The sequence below is a fragment of the Castor canadensis genome, chromosome 5, assembly GCF_047511655.1.
Source record: "Castor canadensis chromosome 5, mCasCan1.hap1v2, whole genome shotgun sequence".
Taxonomy (NCBI): Eukaryota; Metazoa; Chordata; class Mammalia; order Rodentia; family Castoridae; genus Castor; species Castor canadensis.
Window position 1 is genome coordinate 56355555 of NC_133390.1, and position 19310 is coordinate 56374864.

The 19310-nt window shown below is 35.8% G+C and overlaps 1 protein-coding gene across 8 annotated transcripts in view; it reads left to right on the forward strand.

Moving 5' to 3' along the window:
* Positions 1 to 19310, forward strand: part of Bbx (BBX high mobility group box domain containing) — a 247211-nt gene that overhangs the window by 63492 nt on the left and 164409 nt on the right. Inside the window, exon 1 of one of the 8 annotated variants that reach the window (XM_074073051.1) lies at positions 16278 to 16299. The exons of the other annotated variants lie outside the window; for them this stretch is intronic. The gene's annotated coding sequence lies outside the window, so the exon portion shown is untranslated. Of the gene's footprint in view, positions 1 to 16277; positions 16300 to 19310 lie in introns of those variants that run through there. 8 annotated transcript variants of the gene reach the window in all.

A 19310-nucleotide genomic window follows, 5' to 3' on the forward strand; every position in this document is an offset into this window, starting at 1 on the left:
TTTTTTCACTGGCAATATTTCCAGTTTTCCCTTTGAAGCCTGTCTAGTGTTTTTGATTTTTGGGGTTTTTTTTTCCCCTCTTCTTCCCAGACCAGAATGAGACTTGGCATGGGTGAGCTGAGTGCCTTGATTTTGTAAAGTGTGAGAAGGGTGTGGTTGGAAATGGGAAGGTGGAAAAGGCTATCCTATCCAGGGATATCTAAGGCAGGCCAGTTTTAGGAAAGGGTACTTGGAAGAGTTGATGTGGAAAGTTATTTATATGCATCTGCATACCCTTTGGAAGTCAGATACTTCAAGGAAGTTTGTGCATCTCTGCATTTGAAGACTGTTGTGCTACTAACAGTAGATTATGGGCTGTGAATTAAAAACATATATATTTTTTTAAATTCCTGGGGTGCTTTTTAAATTTAGAACAGTGCTGACCAGGTAAATAGTTTATGCTCTCTCAGGTCTCAATTGGTTCCATGCATCTGTTGATAAATTGTCCTTTCCTAAGTATGAGCCTTCATAATCCTAATTTTCCATAAATTTTTCAGATCAGGATCAACACTTGAAATCCCTGTAACTTTTACTTCTATATGTCTTTACTTGAAATCCCTGTAACTTTTACTTCTATATGTCTTGTGTAAGTCCTACTCACATTTGCTAGTAGTTTGACAAAGTGTATCTTAAATGGCTTAATATAAGGAATTAGTTGCAATTTTGTATAAACAGTGAATAATGAGCCACAGTCATATTATGTTATGGCTTCTGGCTATTTCTTTGGGGTATCAAAAGTTCATAAAATTATAATAGTACAAGAGATCTCTGACATAATTTATATTCATCCTTCCCCTTTACAGAAAAGGAAACCAGAGAGGTTAAAACTGTAGCCCAGGGTCACAAAGGTGGTATGAGAAAAGTAGAACCCATGTCTGCTAACTCCCATTGTTACACTCTTTGCTGCATCACACCTCTGCTACCTTACACTAAGTTGCATTCTTCACTTAGTCCTACTTAATATTATTTGTCCTGGGGATTAAGTAGCTTTTGGTGATTGAGCATTATTTTTTAAATAGAAAGGCATTTACTTTTTCATTGAAGACTTTCTCAAAACAGAAATACTCCTTAACCCTGCCAAATACTTTCTGCAGCACAATAGGACTTAGCTAGGCAAGCCTAGGGCTGTTAGCCCCAGGGCAGTGGCCTTGAGGGAGGGAGGGGATATGAACAGGTCAGAGTAGAGGTGGATTGGCAGAGCTGGGGCTCGTGGGAGGTGGGAAGCTTACATCATTTCCCTGCAACTGGGCTCTGGTGGGGGAGGCCTTACTTTCCCTTGTGTCATAGTTTACCAGATTGACAGAGATTCGTAAAAGAAAGAAAAGGTATGGCAGGATGGATGCTCAACCCCTTCATAAATCCTATTAGATAAAACTGTCAGTAAGTAACTAGAACAGCCAGGACTGTCTCTGCTTTGCTCTTCCCCAGCTCAGTTCCTTTCTGCTCCACCCCATCCCTGCTCTCTGCTGCTCAGATCAGCTTCCTGCTTCTCTGAAAGCTGTTCTATAAAGCTGGTCTGCTTTCACTGAAAGCATTATATTCATAGACTGAGCAAGTTTTGTGGAAGTATTGTTGGTTTGGTTTTCTTTGGATGGAGGGCGAGGAAAGACTTTCTTAAAAAAGGAAGGGGCAAGCTGAAAAAAGAAAATCATGAATTTTGTTGTCACATCATGCTGGTGTTATGGTGTTATAACCAGCTTTGTAGCCTGCTGCAATGAAAGAACAGTTTTATGGGAGGTATGTGCTTGAAAACTGGAAAGGTATTCACTATGGAACAAAACTGCAGTCCAGCAGCTGCTCAGGTGGCTCTAAGATCATAATTCTTTGTAGTGTTTTGATATGGAAATGGCAATCATTACTTGAAACTTAGTGCAGTTAAATAGCTTATGGTAAAAAAAAATGTTGCTTCTTCCTCATCAGGACTTCTGAAATATGCCTTAGTAAGGCTGAACATTTCTTGTGAAATCCAGGGTATTATTCAGGCTCTTTGGGTGGTATTGCCTGTAAACAAGATGATGATGTTTAATACTTCTCTCATTATTTATGAACCACATGACAAAGATTAATGACAGTAGCCCCAAAGAAGCTTCACATTCATTAGGAACTTTTTGCACTGACAGATGGCAAAAGTAAAAGGAAATGGTTGATGTTTCACTGTAATCTAAAGTGAACGTTTTAAAGTTTTAGAGGGTATATTAAATCAAAGTGAAAAAAAAAAAGGAGTGGTCAATAAAATTTAGAAGCATAACCCACTACCATCATTGCCTAGCCAGAATGCTTTTGAACCCACAGGGACATATCTTTTCAAAGGAGATAAGGAAACCTGTATAATGTTTTTATTCTGTAGTCAGAGAAAAGGATTAAGAATAAGTATGTAACCACAACCGGAGGAAGCTTGGACAACTTCATACTGATTACTAAAAATCCAGAAACTTGTTATAGAAAGTTTTAGAAAACATTTAAAACATGTACATACAACATTTTATCATGCACATTGGATAAGCTACTAGTGGTAGAGACCATTCAAATTACAAAGTATTATCTGGCTTGATTTTAATTTTGTCATCATGGAAGAAAATAAAGAACTCTTGAATGTTAGCATGCTTTATGTTTATTTTACAATCCGTTGGATTGTAAAAAGTTGTGCAAGTTTATTTATATGTGAAGGTGCTGGTATTGTTCTTTTCCACAAAGTTAGTAGTGCTTAAGTCTTTGAAGCTGTTATTCATGAATAGACCATGTTAGGTATTGTAACCCAAACTAAATTCTTTAAGAAAGTATTCTTCCCTTTAAATAAAATTTAAATTTCTTTTCTTCCTTCATTCATAAGCTGATGTTCATGATCATAGAAGATGATGTTAAGTTAAAAAACCTGAAAATACAAATGATTTTAGGGCTAGGGGGATGCTGCCCAATGGTAGAGCACCTGCCTATCAAGTGAAGGCCCTGGGCTCAATCCCCAGCACCACAAAAGAAAAAAACAAGTGAAAAATAAAGGAATACAAGGTTCTAGAACAGGAAAGATCTGGGAGGTCAACCTAATGCAGACTTCTGAGAAGGAATCGCTTCTTTGCCATACAAGGACGGGTAAGCACCCTGGTTGATCATTTTAAGTGTAGCTCCATGTTAGAAACCCAAGAGAAACTTTTATTTCCTACCATTGTCTAGGCCCTCTCCCAGAGGTTCTAATTTAATTGGTTGAGGTAGGGCCAGGGCATTGATAGTTTCAAAATTATTTCCAGGCATTTCTTATGTAGCTGGAGTTGACATTACTTGAACATCTCAGTGCTGATCCACTTTGAGTACTGTTTGTTTTGACACCGAACCTGCTTTCTCATGTGTCCTTTTAGGTCCAAATAAACTCCTCCATCACATAATAGTTAATCAGATATTTAATATAATCTCTCCCCCCCCAGGACTTAACTTTTCCTGGCAAATAGCCCTAGTTTCCTCAGTGTTCAGGACTCATATTCTAGGTCTTTATCATACTCATCACTTTCCTTCCAGCAGTTGCTCCCATTTGTCAATACTGCTCTTAAATAAGGTTCCCTTGGGACTGAGTCCATCATTCTGTCTGTGTGGGGCTCTGCATAGGATACAAAGGTAGAGTAAAGCTAAATTCCTCTTGCTCTGGACACTATCCTGTTCGAAGGAGCTAAGTTTATGATAGCCTTTTTGGCTATCATAGCTCATAGGGAGCTTGATTAAAGTCAGCTAAAGCTCTTAGTTCTTTTTCACATGAGCTGTGCTAAAATCAGACCTCTCCTACCCTATGCTTGTAGATTTTTCTTTTCCACTATAATTCCAGGATTTATATTCATACTTGTGAAAGGGAGAAAAAAACCCAATCAATCAGTTATTCCACATATGGAGAGTGATATAGCCAAACTGGATGTCTGAAGTTTATCGTATGCATACAATAGCAGTTTTAAACTGATCTGTGGATTCATTTAATCTTGTTAATTCAGTCCATCACGCCAATATTTCTTCTGATTCATTACTCAAAACTTGCAGTTCAGAGTTGAGAATCCATGTAACTCAGCATGTCTTAATGGTAGTGTTCAATACTTGGTCTAATGCCTTTCCAGAGTCAAAATGTGTTATATCCAAGCATTCTCCTGGACTAATGGTGTGACATCTTTATTTTAAAAGGAAATGTGTTGAATTTGTCATAACATTCTTGATTAATGACAAATAGAAAGAAATGTTTTGCCAGTAAGCAGATGACTTGTCTAAGATCACACAGTTTCACTACTGCAAAGGCTGACACCTAAATCCAGCCCTGCTAGTGCTAGGCCAGTGTTTTTTTGTATTTCAGTGCAAGTGCTGATGCAGTTTCTTAGAGTAAGACTTCAGAGAAAATGGAAACAGATACATTTCGTGGATTGATTCTTCACTTGCTTTGTTTGATATTTAATATTAAACCCCATAGCATTTTAATGTACAGCCCAGCCATTAATTTGCTATTTATTTAGTGTTCTGTTCAAAGCAATAAAAAGAGGAGTAAAATAATTAGCTAATATCCCTAAACTAATAGCAGAGAATAGTTTTCTTAGGACTTTGGACATCTAGCTTCCCTAGGAGATTTAGATATTCCCCTCTCCCACATACGTACTCATTCTGTCTCTCTCTCCATCTATCTTCTGCTTTGTTGCTCACTTTCTTGCTCTCTTTAATGTGCATGTGTGCACATAGACATTTAATTAATTGCTGGTAACATCACTTTACTCTTAATCACAGCTTTTGTATATTAAAGGTAAGGCATATATGGACACTCTCCAGATTTTTCAGATGAAGAAACTGAGGCACAGGCAAGGAAGGTTTGCTGTAACCATAGTGTTTAGCAGAGTACTTAGTACATAAAACATACTTAGCACATGAACCATATTTAGTAAATACCTGGATACCGTCCATGTTTCTTTTGTACTCTTTTCTTCTTCACATAGAAGTTGGATTTTACCTTTTTTATTCCTAAGCTTTGCCCTTGGGCATTCATTGCTTTAACAGTATTGAAAATGGAACAGATTTTTTTAAGAATATCCATTACTTTAGAGGAGCTTCAATGATATAGTAAAAGCTCAGATAACCAGGTTTATTTTTTTCTGCTCTCGACTTATAGGAAAATAAGCTCCTTTTCTCTTGGAAAACTGATTTTAAACAGTTTAGTAAAGAAAACAAATATAAAACATAAACAAAAAGGAGTTCCCAAGGAATGAACAGCCTAGGGCCAGTCTGTATACATCTAACCCAAATGTCTGTATCTTCATTAGTGGCCTGTGAAAATTGATGGCTACAACAAGGTAATACTGGATAAGACCTATTGTCACCAGTGAGAGATTTAATTAGGCTCACTATGCTGTATTTGCTAAACCAAGAAAGTATGCTTTAATGTATTTTAGAAAGGTTTTCAGTAACAGTTATTGAAACAAAAAGGGTTTATAAGTAAATATAGTCAGTTGGACTATGTCTCCAGCTTTTTCAGTAATACAGGTTTGATTATATGTGCTTCTTCACAGTTTGAAAATCCCTGGTTTTATTAATTGAAGGGTGGTATAATATAAGCTGCATTTTTAGAGCATCCTTTCCTTATTCTGCCCCTATAGCTTCACATCTCTATTGTCTATTTTGTAGTATATTTTATATTACCCCATTAATATTGTTTATGTTTTCATGTGACTTCTTATAGCATATCCTGAAGTCTGTTCCTGTGATCCCTTCATTATTTTAATGCTTCATGTTTTTAAACAGGATGTAAAGGGTTAATATATATATCATTCATGATATATATATATACACACACACCATGAACCACCTAATATGAAAACAGTAGTGTGAAATAAGATAAAGGTATGGTTTCTAGTAGAATTTGTTAATTCTTGAGTAGTACTCAGTATGAAGTATCCATAATTTAACTGAAACCGGAGATGAGTTATGTAAAAAACAAAGAACATGTGATTGGGGTATGTGGCCATATTCAGAGTGTGCATCTATGTTAACAAAGGGTGGAAAAATAATAAGATATAAAGATTTAAAACAATACCCTCTCTAAATTACTATTCATAGAGTGATTCGAAACATCTGAAGACTCAAAGTAGTTACTTTTTATGTGATGCATTCTTGCAGTCATTTTCTTAGATGTTATTAAGAGACTGCTATTACACTTTAGAAAGAATGCTGGATAGCTAAACTTCAGAGCAAAAATAACAAAACGTTATTTTTTCCAAAGTGAACTTAAAAATCTCTAAAAACTTCACGTACATATTTGTGTATATGTACATACATAAATATATATACAAATGCACAAACATATACATACATATATAAGGTCCTTAAAGCCTTGTAAATGGCAAAGGATTGTTAGAAAATAGTGTACTGGTTGCTAAAGTATTCGTTATAATTAATAGTCATACCTTATCAATGGCAAAACCTCTGACTAGAATTACTGCTATTGTATTTCATATTCAGAAAGCTCCAGAGAAAATAGATGTTAGATAACTTGCAAGTAGGCCTAAGTTAATCTAAATAAAACACCAAATCAAATTTGTGTGACTTATGCACTGAAATAACATTTATTTTTACCTTAGATATTATTTTTGTATGAATTTTGGAATTATCTTTTATAAAAATTAAAAGATAACCACTTTAATTTGATTGGATTTGAAATTACATAGATACTGTCTTTGTTTAATAATGGCTTATCCTAATCTGAGGTCTGATGAAAAATGTTTTAGAGAACATAATGGATAAACTAAGATCTGATGATAAGATAAGATGAGATGTTAGGTAGTTTGGGCTGGGAGTGGTAGGAGAAAGTGTAAAGGCCCTGACAAGAGCAGCAGAATGCCTTGGAGAGACTAGAAAAGTCTTACATATATAACTAGAGTTTAGAAATGAACGTGAAAAATGGCACAATTCAGATGGAAACCAGAATATATGGGTTTTGTGTGCTTTGGTAAGGATTATGGTAAACACAGTGGTAACACTGAAGACTTAAACAGGGAGTGAGGTGTTGAGTTTGCATTTTGAGGAGGAATGCTTTTGAAAGGGTGCAATTGGGACTGTAGAAATCAGTCAGTAGATTGCTATATTGGTGCATCAGTCAAGTGGCAGTACTGGGGATGTTTTACAATTGATTATGTGAGTGATGCAGAGTAAACCACACACTAGATTGAACCTCTAGGTGCATTTTGGATGGTATAGTGATGTTTAGTCCACTCATGCTTCTGTAACAAAATATCATGGGCTAGGTAGTATGTACACAACATAAATTTATTTCTCTTTTGGACACTAGGAAGTCCAAGGTGAAGGCACATTCGGTGTCTCATGAGGGCCCATTTCCTTGCTCATAGATGGCACTTTCTCACTATGTTCATACTTAGTGAGAAGGACAAAGCAGCTCTCAGGATCCTCTTTTATAAAGGCACTAATACCATTTATGAGGACTTCATCCTCATGACTTATAAATCCTTCTCCCCCCCCCCATTCCCTCCACCAAAAAAAAAGTCATTCTTCTAAAACCATCATCTCAAGGGTTAGGATTTTAACTTAAGAATTTTGGAGGGATGCAGACATTCAAGCCATGGCTAGTGACAACTATGGAAACAGGGAAAGCTCTAAGAGAAGCACATTTGGGGGCTATAGAAGATAACTTGTTTAAATTGTAATAGTGAAGTCTGGATGTCAGAAGAGAGACATGAGTTTAAAATACAAATTTAGCAATCTTTGGTGTATGCTAACTGAAGTTCTCAGTAAATGAGATCAACTACTGAGGAATGTAGAGTACTAGTAAAGGCTGGCTTTGTAAACCTTGCCTGAGGCCCTGCAAAGGAGACAGCCTCTACCCATTGAAAGGCAGCATGCATGAAAGAGAACTGATTTTGTTTGCATGTCATTAGTATTGCTTTATAAATTTTTTTGGCTAACATTTTTATTTTGAGGTATTTGTAGATTTAGTTATCAGAAGTAAGGCAGAGATCCCACATGCCCATTACCTGGGTTTCTTCAGTGGTAGCTTCTTTTCTTTCCTTTTTCTTTTGGCACTGGGGCTTGAACTCAGAGCCTTAACCTTGAGCCACTCACAATTTTTTGTGATATGGTTTTTCAAGATTGGGTCTCAAACTGTTTGCCCTGGCTGGCTTTGAACTATGATCCTCCTGATCTCTGCCTTCTGAGGAGCTAGGATTACAGGTGTGAGCCACCAGTGCCCTACAGTGGTAGCTTCTTATAAAATGATAGTACAGTATCACAATCAAGACATTGACATATGTATATTCAAGATGAAGAATATTTTTATCACCCCAAGAATCTCTCAGGTTGCCAGTTTTATAGCCATACCAACTTCCCTTTTGTCCCTCTCATTTATAACTCCTTGCAAACACTCATCTGTTATATATTTCTGTGATTTTGTCATTTTAAGAATGCTTTAGAAATAAGTTATCTAGTAGGCAGTCTTTTAAGAATTGGCTTTATTTTACTCAACATAATTCTTGGGAGATTCAAAGTTGTGTGTATCTGGTTTTGCAATGTGTTAAAAGTAAGGTAGGCATATTTATATGGTTCTGTTTCTGGATTCTCTTCTCTGTTGTGTTGCTCTTTGTGTTTCTGGTATCAGCCATTCTTTATTACTGTAGCTACATGCCTTGTTTGCAGCAGGTGGACTGATTCTTCAAACTATTCTTTTCCAGAAGTGTTTTTGCTATTCTAATTCCTTTGTCTTCCCATATAAAATTTGGAATAATCTTTTCTATATCTACTTATCTACAAAAATTGTGCTAAGGCTTTCATAGAAACTCTTAAATCTGTATATTGATTTAGGGATATAATCTGTCTTGTTATGTTTTCCTGGGTACTTGAAAAAGAATGTATATTTTGTTGGTTTGGCGTTAACTAAGTGTTTTGTAAACGTCAATTAGGTCCTGTTGATTGATGATATTGTTGACTTTTGTGTCCACTCTTACTTTCTGCCTAATTATTCTATCAGTTCCTGAGAGAAAGGTATTGCCATTTCTTACTATAATTGTGGATTTGTCTTTTACTTCTTGGATATTTTATTGTTCTGTGTACTATTGCTGCATACACATTTGAGTTTGCTCTATCTTATGGTTTAGCCCTTTGATCACAGTGTAATGTCTTCTGTGTCTCTTATAGTTTACTTTGTTCCAAAATCTACTTTTTCTGATTAATATAAGAAAAGTGCCCTCATTAATACTGGTACTGGTCAATGTCCTGACCTTCCATTAGGCTTTGTGTGATACCACCCAAGCAATGAGAGAAAAGGAAACATTACTGCTGGATAGGTGGCTAGAAGTTCCGTGAATATAAATGGTGGGCGGTAAAGACCTCAGCTTCCTACTTGTTCTTCTCTGCCACCATCCCACTATGGGGGTTGTGGCTCACCTTTACGGGCTGTCCAGGGTAGAAGTCTAGGTCCTGTACTTGGTTTTATCTGCCAGTGGTAAGTGTGGGGCCACGGTTTTTTCTGTGATGTTTGGTTCTTGTGTAGTAGTTATTGTCTGAAAGTTTCTGTCAGGCTATGCTGCCCTTTCTTGGTCCTTTGATTAGAAAAACCTGGCTTTTAATCTATGCCCTGTTTGCATTTCTGGATGCCTAACTTCTTCAGTTTCAAATCTGGAATTTATGAGGTAAAAAGAAAACCAAAAAATTCTCTGTTGTTTCTTGGGTAATGAAGTCCCTAGCAGGTCTGCCCCTTTACCCTTCAGAGTCTTTTTAGGATTGTTTTATGTATATAATGTTTAGCTTTTTTGTTAGTTTATTTTGTTTTGATTTTTTGGCAATAGTGGGATTTGAACTCAGGGCATTGTGCTAGCTAGGCAAGTGCTCTACCACTTGAGCCATGCCCTCAGCCCCCAGGCTTTTCATTTTGTTTGTTTGTTTGTTTCCCCAGACAAGGTTTTGCTGTGTATCCTAGCTGGCCTTAAACTCATCATCCTACTGCTTTCCTCTACCTCCCAATAACTAGGATTAAGGTGTATAGCACTGCTATGTCTAGCAATTTTAATTGTATTTAGTAAGAAGAATAGGGACACATATACCTGTTCCATCTTTCTGAAAGTAGAATTCCCTCGTCTTTTCTTTGTGGCAAAGAAAGTAAAAACACTGCATAGATTGTATTATAGAGCATATATGCTTAGAATTCCAGGTGGAATTAATAACTTTGGAATGTATCTTTGAAAGACAGAGAGATTCTCATCTCAGGTAATTTAGATATCATTCAGTTTGAAGACCTGAGTTGCTGCCAGGTGTCAGGCAGTGAGTGACACAGGGCTCTTTGACTTTCTTTCCATGTTCTGTTTTGGCCTTGGTTTTGTGTGTAGTAGAAAGGAAGCATGTGGGCAGGATTATACCTTTGTGAGACGCTCTCAACCCTGATGTGGTTCACTTGGTTCTGCTGGCCTTCAGTGCAGTGGACCAAATGCTTTCTAACCAATCAGCTGATACAACTCATCTCTTATAAATGCTTTTCTTCATAACTAAGCTAGCAACTTAGTTTTCTGAGTTTAGTATTTTGAACTTTGGATTTTTAAAATTTTTATATTTTAGGTTAACTAGTAGTAAAATTGAATTTTTGTGTGTATAGTTCTATGAACTTAAAAATGTACAAATTTTGTGTAAAATTTAAATAGTAAATGTATTAAATTTAGAAAAGTTCCAATGTCCCTCAAAATTTTTTCATACTATCCATTTGCAGTCACATCCTCCTTTCAACTCTAACCCCTGGTAACCACTATCTATTCTTCATTGTCATAGGTAGTCTTGTCTTCTGGAGTATTTCATATAAATGGAATTACATGGTACATAACTTTTTGAGATTGGCTTCTTTTACTTCATATAATGCCTCCGCGCCCCCGCCCCACTCTCTTTACTAGGGTTTGAAATCAGAGTTTTGCACTTGCAAGCCAGGTGCTCTACTACTTGAGCCACACCTCTAGTTATTTCGGAGATAGGATCTCAAAACTATTTTCCTAAGCCGGCCATGAACCACAATTCTGATCTCAGCCTCCCAAGTACCTAGAATTATAGGCATGAGCCACTGGCACCTAGCCATTCGTCCTTTCTTTTTTCTTTTTTTGTGCTGAGCATTAGTCCATTACATACATACATGCACATACATTCACCCCAGACACCCACTACAGTTTATTTACCCATTGAGTTGTTTCCCACTTGTGATAATTATAAAGATACTATAAACAATTTTATTAGGTTTTTGTGTGGACACAAGTTTTGATTTCTCCAGAGTCAATATCTAGGAGTGAGATTGTATGATTATGTAGTAAGTGCATATTTGCCCAAGAAACATCCAGACTTTTCCAGAGCAGCATATATTTTGTGCTTCACATATGAGCCCTTCTGTCTGTCCATCCTTTTCAAGGATGTTTCCCTTACTTGTTAGAGCATTCTTATAAAGATTTCTTAAAATATTTATCAGTTAATTTTGACATCCATGTTTTTTCAGATTGGTGTCTGTGGATTAATTGTCCTTTTTAATATGCAAGTTGAGATTTTTCCTATTCCTTTAGTTAACTTTGTATTTTCTTCTGGGCATTTAGTTACTTATAAGATGCTGGCTCTGTTTTATATCCCATGAAAATAATGATATTTTAATTTTAGTAGGCCATTGACTCAGTTAAGTTCAGGATTCAATTCCAACTAGTCATTTGAGAGTTGTGGTTCTTTCAGAGCTTTTTCATTGTTATTTGTCCTGCTTACTTGCTGCGTACTGGACAGTTTGAGAATTGATAGTGATTTATTCGATAGTTCATTTCTCAGTGCCTATATAGTATTTAGGATCCGACCCACACTTCTTTTTTTGAGACCAATAGTTTATAAGTAACTTAAAAGAATCGCTTTCCTGTGCTTCTTCCACATAATTAATGAGAAGAACAGAAGTGGATCCAGGGTTTCTGGAGTATCAAAGTCATACAATTTAGAGGCCCTTTTTAAGTTATGAATATGAAATTAGGTACAGTGTTTTGAAGGGACTGTGAAAGTGAAGGGCTTAAATTTCATAGGTTTTAATATTAACCTTCATTTGCAAAAAAGAGAAAACATAAATAAATACTGATTATAGATTAGACATTGCACAAGGTGAGTTTTACTCATATTTTCATTTACTACTCATAAAAATGAAACGTTTTTGCCTGAGATGGCAAAAACTAAATAAATAACAGATTTTGAGCAGTAAAATGCAGAGGGAAGTATGCTTTAAAATTCAAACATACTAATTCCAAACACCATTGGTGTTTGACTACTGATAGTACTTAATGAAATAAGTGAATTACAGACCATGGGAGCCAACATATGCTCATGGCTCAGAAGCTAGACTGTCAGGATTCAGTGGTGACTGTGCTATTGATTATCAGTGTGACCTTGAGAAAGTTCCTTAGTCTTCCTCAACCTACCTCATAGCATTGTTGTAAAGACTAAATGGTTAATATAAAGCATTTATAATAGCATTTGGCATATGGTAAGTACTTTTTTACTCTCCATATACAATAGCACATTTAGATAAGTTAAATCAGACTTTATTTCCTGTGTTATTATAGTATATTATAATTGTTCTATTTTACTATTATTGTTGTTAGTCTGTTACTGTGCCTACTTATAAATTAAACTTTATCATAGGTGTGTATGTGTAAGGAAAAAGTTATATATAGGGTTCAATATTACCTTTGCTTTCAAATACCAGTCGGGGTTTTTGAGATGTACTCCCCCATGGATAACAGGAGACTGCTGTAGTTACTATTGAAGTGTAGCAAATTACCATGCAACTTAAAACAGTTAAAATTTATTATCCTACAATTTCTGTGGGTCAAGAATTTGAGAGTGGCTTAGTCAAGATGTTGGCTTGGGCTACTTTTATGTGAAGCCTTGACTGAGGCTGAGGATTACTTTAAAGTGGTTCACTTAAGTACCTGATTTGTGCTTGGCTTGAAAAGTGTGTCTAGCTCATAGGAGCTTATGCTAGTCAGCTTTTCCATTAGTATAACAAATACCTGAGATAATCACCTTAGCAAGAGGAAAAGAGTTATTTTGGCTTATAGTTTTTAGAGGTTCTAGTCCATGATTGGTTGGCCTTGTTGCTTTGGGCCTGTGTTTATATCTTCCTAGGAGTGTGTGGTGGAGCAAAAGTACTCACCTTATGGCAGGGAAGCAAAACAGAGAAAAAGAGATTTGTCCCATATCCCCTTTCAGGGCGTGGCCCCGGTGACCTGAAGACCTCCCACTGGGCCCTATCTCTTGAAGTTTCCACTAACTCTCAACAGCACCAACCTGAGGACCAAGTCATTCATATGTGGGCCTAATGGAGGCATTCCAGATCCCAATTATAACAATGTATTACTACTAATAGTGATGTAAATATGGCTTATTTTGGAGAAGACAGTTATTAAATTATTTAGAAAATAATACAAAACAAGAATGTATAATAGTTTTATTTTATTCACACTTGTAACAAATTTTCTAAAATGTGGGTTTTATTTAGATGAATTTTTTTTTTTTGGTGACTGAAAAAAGTTTTTCCTTTTTTCTTACGATGCCTATTTAAATACTGAAAATACCCATCATGTTGTAGCATCTGAATTCTGATTACATGTAGCTGTTCAGGAACAAAATTGATTGAAATGTTTTTCACCTTTAGGATAAAAACTAGTCCATAAGAAGTGTTCCCAATGCATTCAGTAGTAGTATGTGAATATTTAGCCACTTCAGGGCTCCATATTTTTGAAAAATATCCTAAAGATGTAAATGCTCACTGTAATAAATTTAAAGTGTAGAATGATATAAGATTACATATTTTTGAGTAAAATTGCCAGTGAGTAAAGATACTGAATTAAAGTTACTGAATATAAGTGAAAATTGCATACATGTACAAATACAGCATATTTAAAAGTGTTTTTTCTTTTATTGGAATGAAAATAAAATATTGTACCAATTTCTTTATTCTGTATCTCTTAGATGACAAAATATAAAACTAATTGTTTGAAAGCTTAGTAAAGAACAAAGTTGAAGCATGTTAAGTACTTTTTAAATCTCTTGTATGCTTAGTATTTTTATGTAAGGAAATTTCCTTTGTTAGGTTATCATTTCCTTCAGTTTAATGAACTCCAGTAATCTCAGTGACATAATAATAAAGTTACAGACCATTAGGACACATTTTGAAATTGAACCAAAAATCAAAAGTAAGATGTGGCATTTAAAAAATACTTAATATTAGCATTTCTTTCATTGACATGTATAGTTTACACTGTCTTGCTCTGAAAACTGGCCTTCATTGCTTGTTTCCCTTATTTAAATAAAATGGGAACTGACAAGGGTGAAAGATTAGAAACTCATTCTTGTATTAGTACCTGAAGGAAACATCTTTTTGTGTAGAAAAATTCTAGATAAGAAATGCTATCCTGTTCCTCAAAACCAGCATTTTTATTTCCTTGATCTTCCCCACTTCAGAGTGTTTTGATTTCTTTATAATTGTGAAGTGTTTACTTTTTGAATCTTTGATCTGAGTGCTGGGAACCTCCATTAAAATTTCTAGAGTAGCTAAGCACCCCCTCACCTCCACCCAGAAGATTTGGTTCTCATTGTTGTACTGAGCTTGCAGAGCTGAGGATGTGTTTTTGGTGACAGAAGTAAAGTTTACTATTTGTTCAGTAGCTTTGTCCTTTAGCATCTCCTTTTTATAAAAGGATGCTGAAATGCAAATGAATTGTTAATGAGAAGGAATCAAAAGAAAGTAAAATACAAACAACTTATATACCTGATCATTTGGGAACTAAGATCTATGAAGGCATAAATGTCTGCTTATTTCTACATATAAGGGCTAGCCATTAATATAAGGAGAAAAATCATAAAGAATCCAAAGTAGTAGGAGTCTCTAAGTTAGTCTTAATTATGCATATGATGTTGGGCAGCACTATAGAATGACGTTTTTAAAAAAAATTAAAATTTTTTTTTATTCGCAGTATGGGGGTTTGAACTCAGGACCTCAGCTTACTAGGCAGGTGCTCTACCACTTGAGCCAAACCCCAGCCCTTTCTTTAGTTATTTATCTGACAAGGTCTTGCATTTTTTTACCTGAGTAAATCTGGGAATTCAGTCTTGCTACCTATGCCTCCATGTAGCTGGGATTACAAACTAGCAACAACTAGCTTATTTTGTTGAGATGGGATTTTGCTAACTTTTTGCCCTGGTTGGCCTTGAACTACAATTCTCTAGATCTCCACCTCCTGAGTAGCTTTTATTACAGGAGTACCACCAATATGGCCAGCCTTTGTTTGTTTTTTTCAAAGTAACTGTTAAATCGGGCAGCCTCACAGAGTATATCCCTTCTGTACCTCTCATTCACACTACCTATTAGTATGTTAGACAATAATCAGTGTCATTTTGGAACATGAGATTTTTTCTTTCTTTAAACACACTACATGTGCCTAGTATGTTTTATCTTTAATAGTGATCATGACTTGCTTCTGGTTGCAGCTTAGTGAACACAACAAAACTCTGTCATCTTGTTGCCACTTAGTGCTTCCTTATTAGTTAGCTATATTGCAAAACTTGTTTTTAGCTGTAAAATATGAGAGAAAACATATGAAAGGGCATGACTGAGACATATAAGGGCATTGCTTCTTATTATCTTGTAACTGTGAAGACAACTCTGCAGTGCTTCTACAGAGATTTACTCCAACACTCTTTGTACACAGATCTGTTCGTATGTAGGTCATCAGTTGGTCAGAGTAGAGAGTCTTGCCATAAAAAGAGAGTAAGCCCGACTGAACTTTTTCAGTATTATCTGTGACCATTTTAACCCTATGCTCTAATCCTCTGAGCTCATCAGCACACTCACTTTTTAGCAGGTAAAAAAAATTTTTTTAAACCACTGTACTGCTTTTCAAGTTTGGCTGCACCTTAGAATCACCTGGAGAGCTATCTGTAAACTCTAAGGGTACCTGAGACCAACCTTGGGGATTATTCTGATTTAATTGGGTAGGGAGAGCCTGAGCATCTGCATTTTGAAAGTGGCCCTGATTGTGTTTTGTAATTCAGGTTGTGAGTAATTGATTCAAAGGGAAGTGGCATTGTGGCAATTTTTTGAGGTCCTTACAAGATCTGATTGGTTAAACAGATATCTCAAAGTAAATATACCTCTTCATATTTGAATATGTTTTCTCTTCTCCCTGTCCTTTCCAATCCTCTAGGTGAGTGGGTGGGAAGTGAAGAACTCTGAGCTGAACTACTTAAATTTCTCAGGTGAGGAGCTGAGCATTGGTGGCTCACCATACCAGTAACCACACCTACTTTAGAGGCATAAATCAGGAGAATCAATTGCCAGGTCAAGGTGGGTGGGGAGAGGATGCCTGAAACTCAAAAATCTGAGGGTGGTGGTACACGCCTGTCATCTCAGCTACTGGGGGAAGCATAAATAAGAGGAGCAGAGCAAAAGGGACTGGCAGAATGGCAAAAGTAGTGGAGCGCCTGCCTAGCCAGTACAAAGCCCTGAGTTCAAACTCCAGTACTGCCAAAAAAAACCCCAATATATTTCGCTGGCAGAGGTAACTCTTGTGACAATGATAAAGGAACTGTTAAAAGCAGACTCTGAGGATTCCCTATTTCAGTCCTTGGGCTCCCACATTCCCCATTCTCCTTAGATAAGGACCCTGGGAGACATTTCTGTACCATAGGTTTAACCTGTGTGTGTTTGGGTGACTCATAAATCCTGCTGTTCAGCCTTTTTCTGGTTCATTCCATGTAACACATACCATGTAAAAGAGATCTCAAAGTGAATTTCTGCTGCCTAGAAAAAAAACTTTTAGTACCCTCCTCACTCTTAACCATAGGACACCTAGCTTTTCCATCACAGGAGGATACCACCTTGTTACTCTGCCTAGGCCTCTGAGCCCTTGGGCTCATTTTGGGCTTGTTCCCCATTTCAATCAGCAATCAGACTTTTGTCTAATAAAATATAACTCATAAAGTGCCCCAGGGATTTCACTTGGATGAAAATAGTGAAGAGATTTGGATGAAAAGAAAGAATAAAATTGCTGTAGCAGAAGAAAGTGAAGTGTTAAGAAAAAAATTAAAATTGACTTGAGGTGTGACTCAAGTGGTAGAGCACTTGCCTAGCAGGCATGAGGCCCTGAGTTCAATCCCCGTACAGTCAAAAAAGAAAGAAAAGAAAAATCAATGAAATGTCCTGGATTATGGCATCTAAAGATTTTAAACAAGCATTTTTGTATTTGATATATATATAAGTTTTATTTTGCATGATGAATTAAAACCATTCTCTTTGTTTAGATTTAGCTTGGAAAGAAAAACATAACTTTGAACAAATTTGGGGGGTTCTATTTTATTTTTAAAAACATCATCTTTTTTGTGGGGGTTTCTTACATGCAAATATTACCAGTGCATGCATTCTTTTTGTTTTGTAGATTATGTCTGTAGCAACCTGGTGACCCTTAAATCCCAAGTCAGTTTTCCTTAGTTACCAGCTCTAACTTCTTTCCCATGGCTATTTTCTGATTTGTACATAAGAAATGTAAAAATTATTTTAATTTCAACCATAAGAAAGCATAAATAATATTACTTTAAATTTGATATGCTTAAACACTTAAGCATATCAAATTATTTTTGCATGTATTTTACCATTTTAAGAAAATTCTTTTATGGGAGTAAAAGGTATTTCAAAGTGAATTGAAAATGGTATTAAGAATACCCAGTCTAGTTTTCTGCCATTACCAGTGGCGATCAAGAGCTTGTTCACAGGTTACAATTCCAGATCCTGGTGGGAAACTTCAGTGAAACCTTAGAGATTCTTGTTTCCACTTGTTCGTGTGCCTTTCAGTTTTTGGAAGTGTCTAGGTATATCTACCTGTAATTTACTTGAAGTTGATTTTTATAGAGCAAATATGAATTTTAAAGTTAGAATTTGTGGGGGTTTTGTTTTTTGCTTTTATGTCAGATGTTTGGGATAACTTTCTGAGAAGAGTTCACACAATAAAAATGTGCAATTACAAAAAGAGTCCACTGTGTATCAAAGTGCTTATCTTTACAATGGAATTTAAACTGAGGGGAATGTCCCTTAGCAGGGGAAAAATAGCCAAATCCCTCAGGGAGTCAATTATGAAGTACATTAATCCTACCAAGATGTTAACCTCATGATCTTCAAATCAAGGGGTGCATTCTGTACTTTGCAAGTTTAGGTAAAAATATCCTGAAAGACAAATTTCAAAAGGTAATAAAATGAAAATAAGTCTGTGAGATACAAATTAAAAAACAAATTCTTCATCAAATGTGTCTGAACTCCTTTGCTGTCTTATAATTAATGGTCCATTCTTGGGGGATGTTGATAAAATACTGTTAACAAAAATCTCTCGTGAACATAGAGAGCCCTTGTGATTGAATGATTTGCCCATCTGATAATTTGTATACCAGGGATATTTTTTCTTATTTGTATAGTTGATGAGTATAACTATAGTTGTTGGTGGGTCTGTATTCTTACTGTTACTGTTTTAATTTTTAATTGATTCAAATGTCCATAGAGTGCTTTGAATTCCAAAGGAGAGTTTTATTAAAATAGGTGGTAATGGTATTTATTTTGAGTTCTTTGTATTAACCACGTTTCAATTCATTACAATAATATGAGCATAAAGTTAATATATGGTGAATGAATTGTATTAATATTAAATATTTTGATTGTATAAAGCATTCTATATTATATTTTAATTAGAAATTTGCATATGATCAATTCCCAGCTACTTAAACAGCTTGACTAATGCAGATAAACAGCCATCAGGCAAAGCAGGCTTTTGTCTCTTTTTGAGAGACAGTGTATTTCTGCTAAGTCCACTTTATTTTGGGGTACTTTACAGTGCAGACTCATAATGCACTATATCATTTTATACGCATTTCAGTTAAGGAAAGCAACCTTATTTCTGGATTTTTATTCATTCCACAAGATGCTACTAGGTTTAGAGCATACCTGTTTTCTTTCTGTAATAAATGGCTAAAGATAACAGTGTGTACTTCTAAATCTGTGGGTGTGTTTATGTGTTAACCTACTCTTGTTACTCCACAGTTGGAGATTTTTAATATAGTGCAGTGTCTGTTAGCCTGCATTGAGTTCTCATGCTGGAAGTTTAAAAGAGAAACCTAGAGTTTCCCTGTTAACAGCATCTGTCCTCTTGACCTCTGTTATCTGATGTACCATTCTCAGTTTTATGTAAAACTAGCATGCATGCAAAGTACTCGATAAGCATATTAAA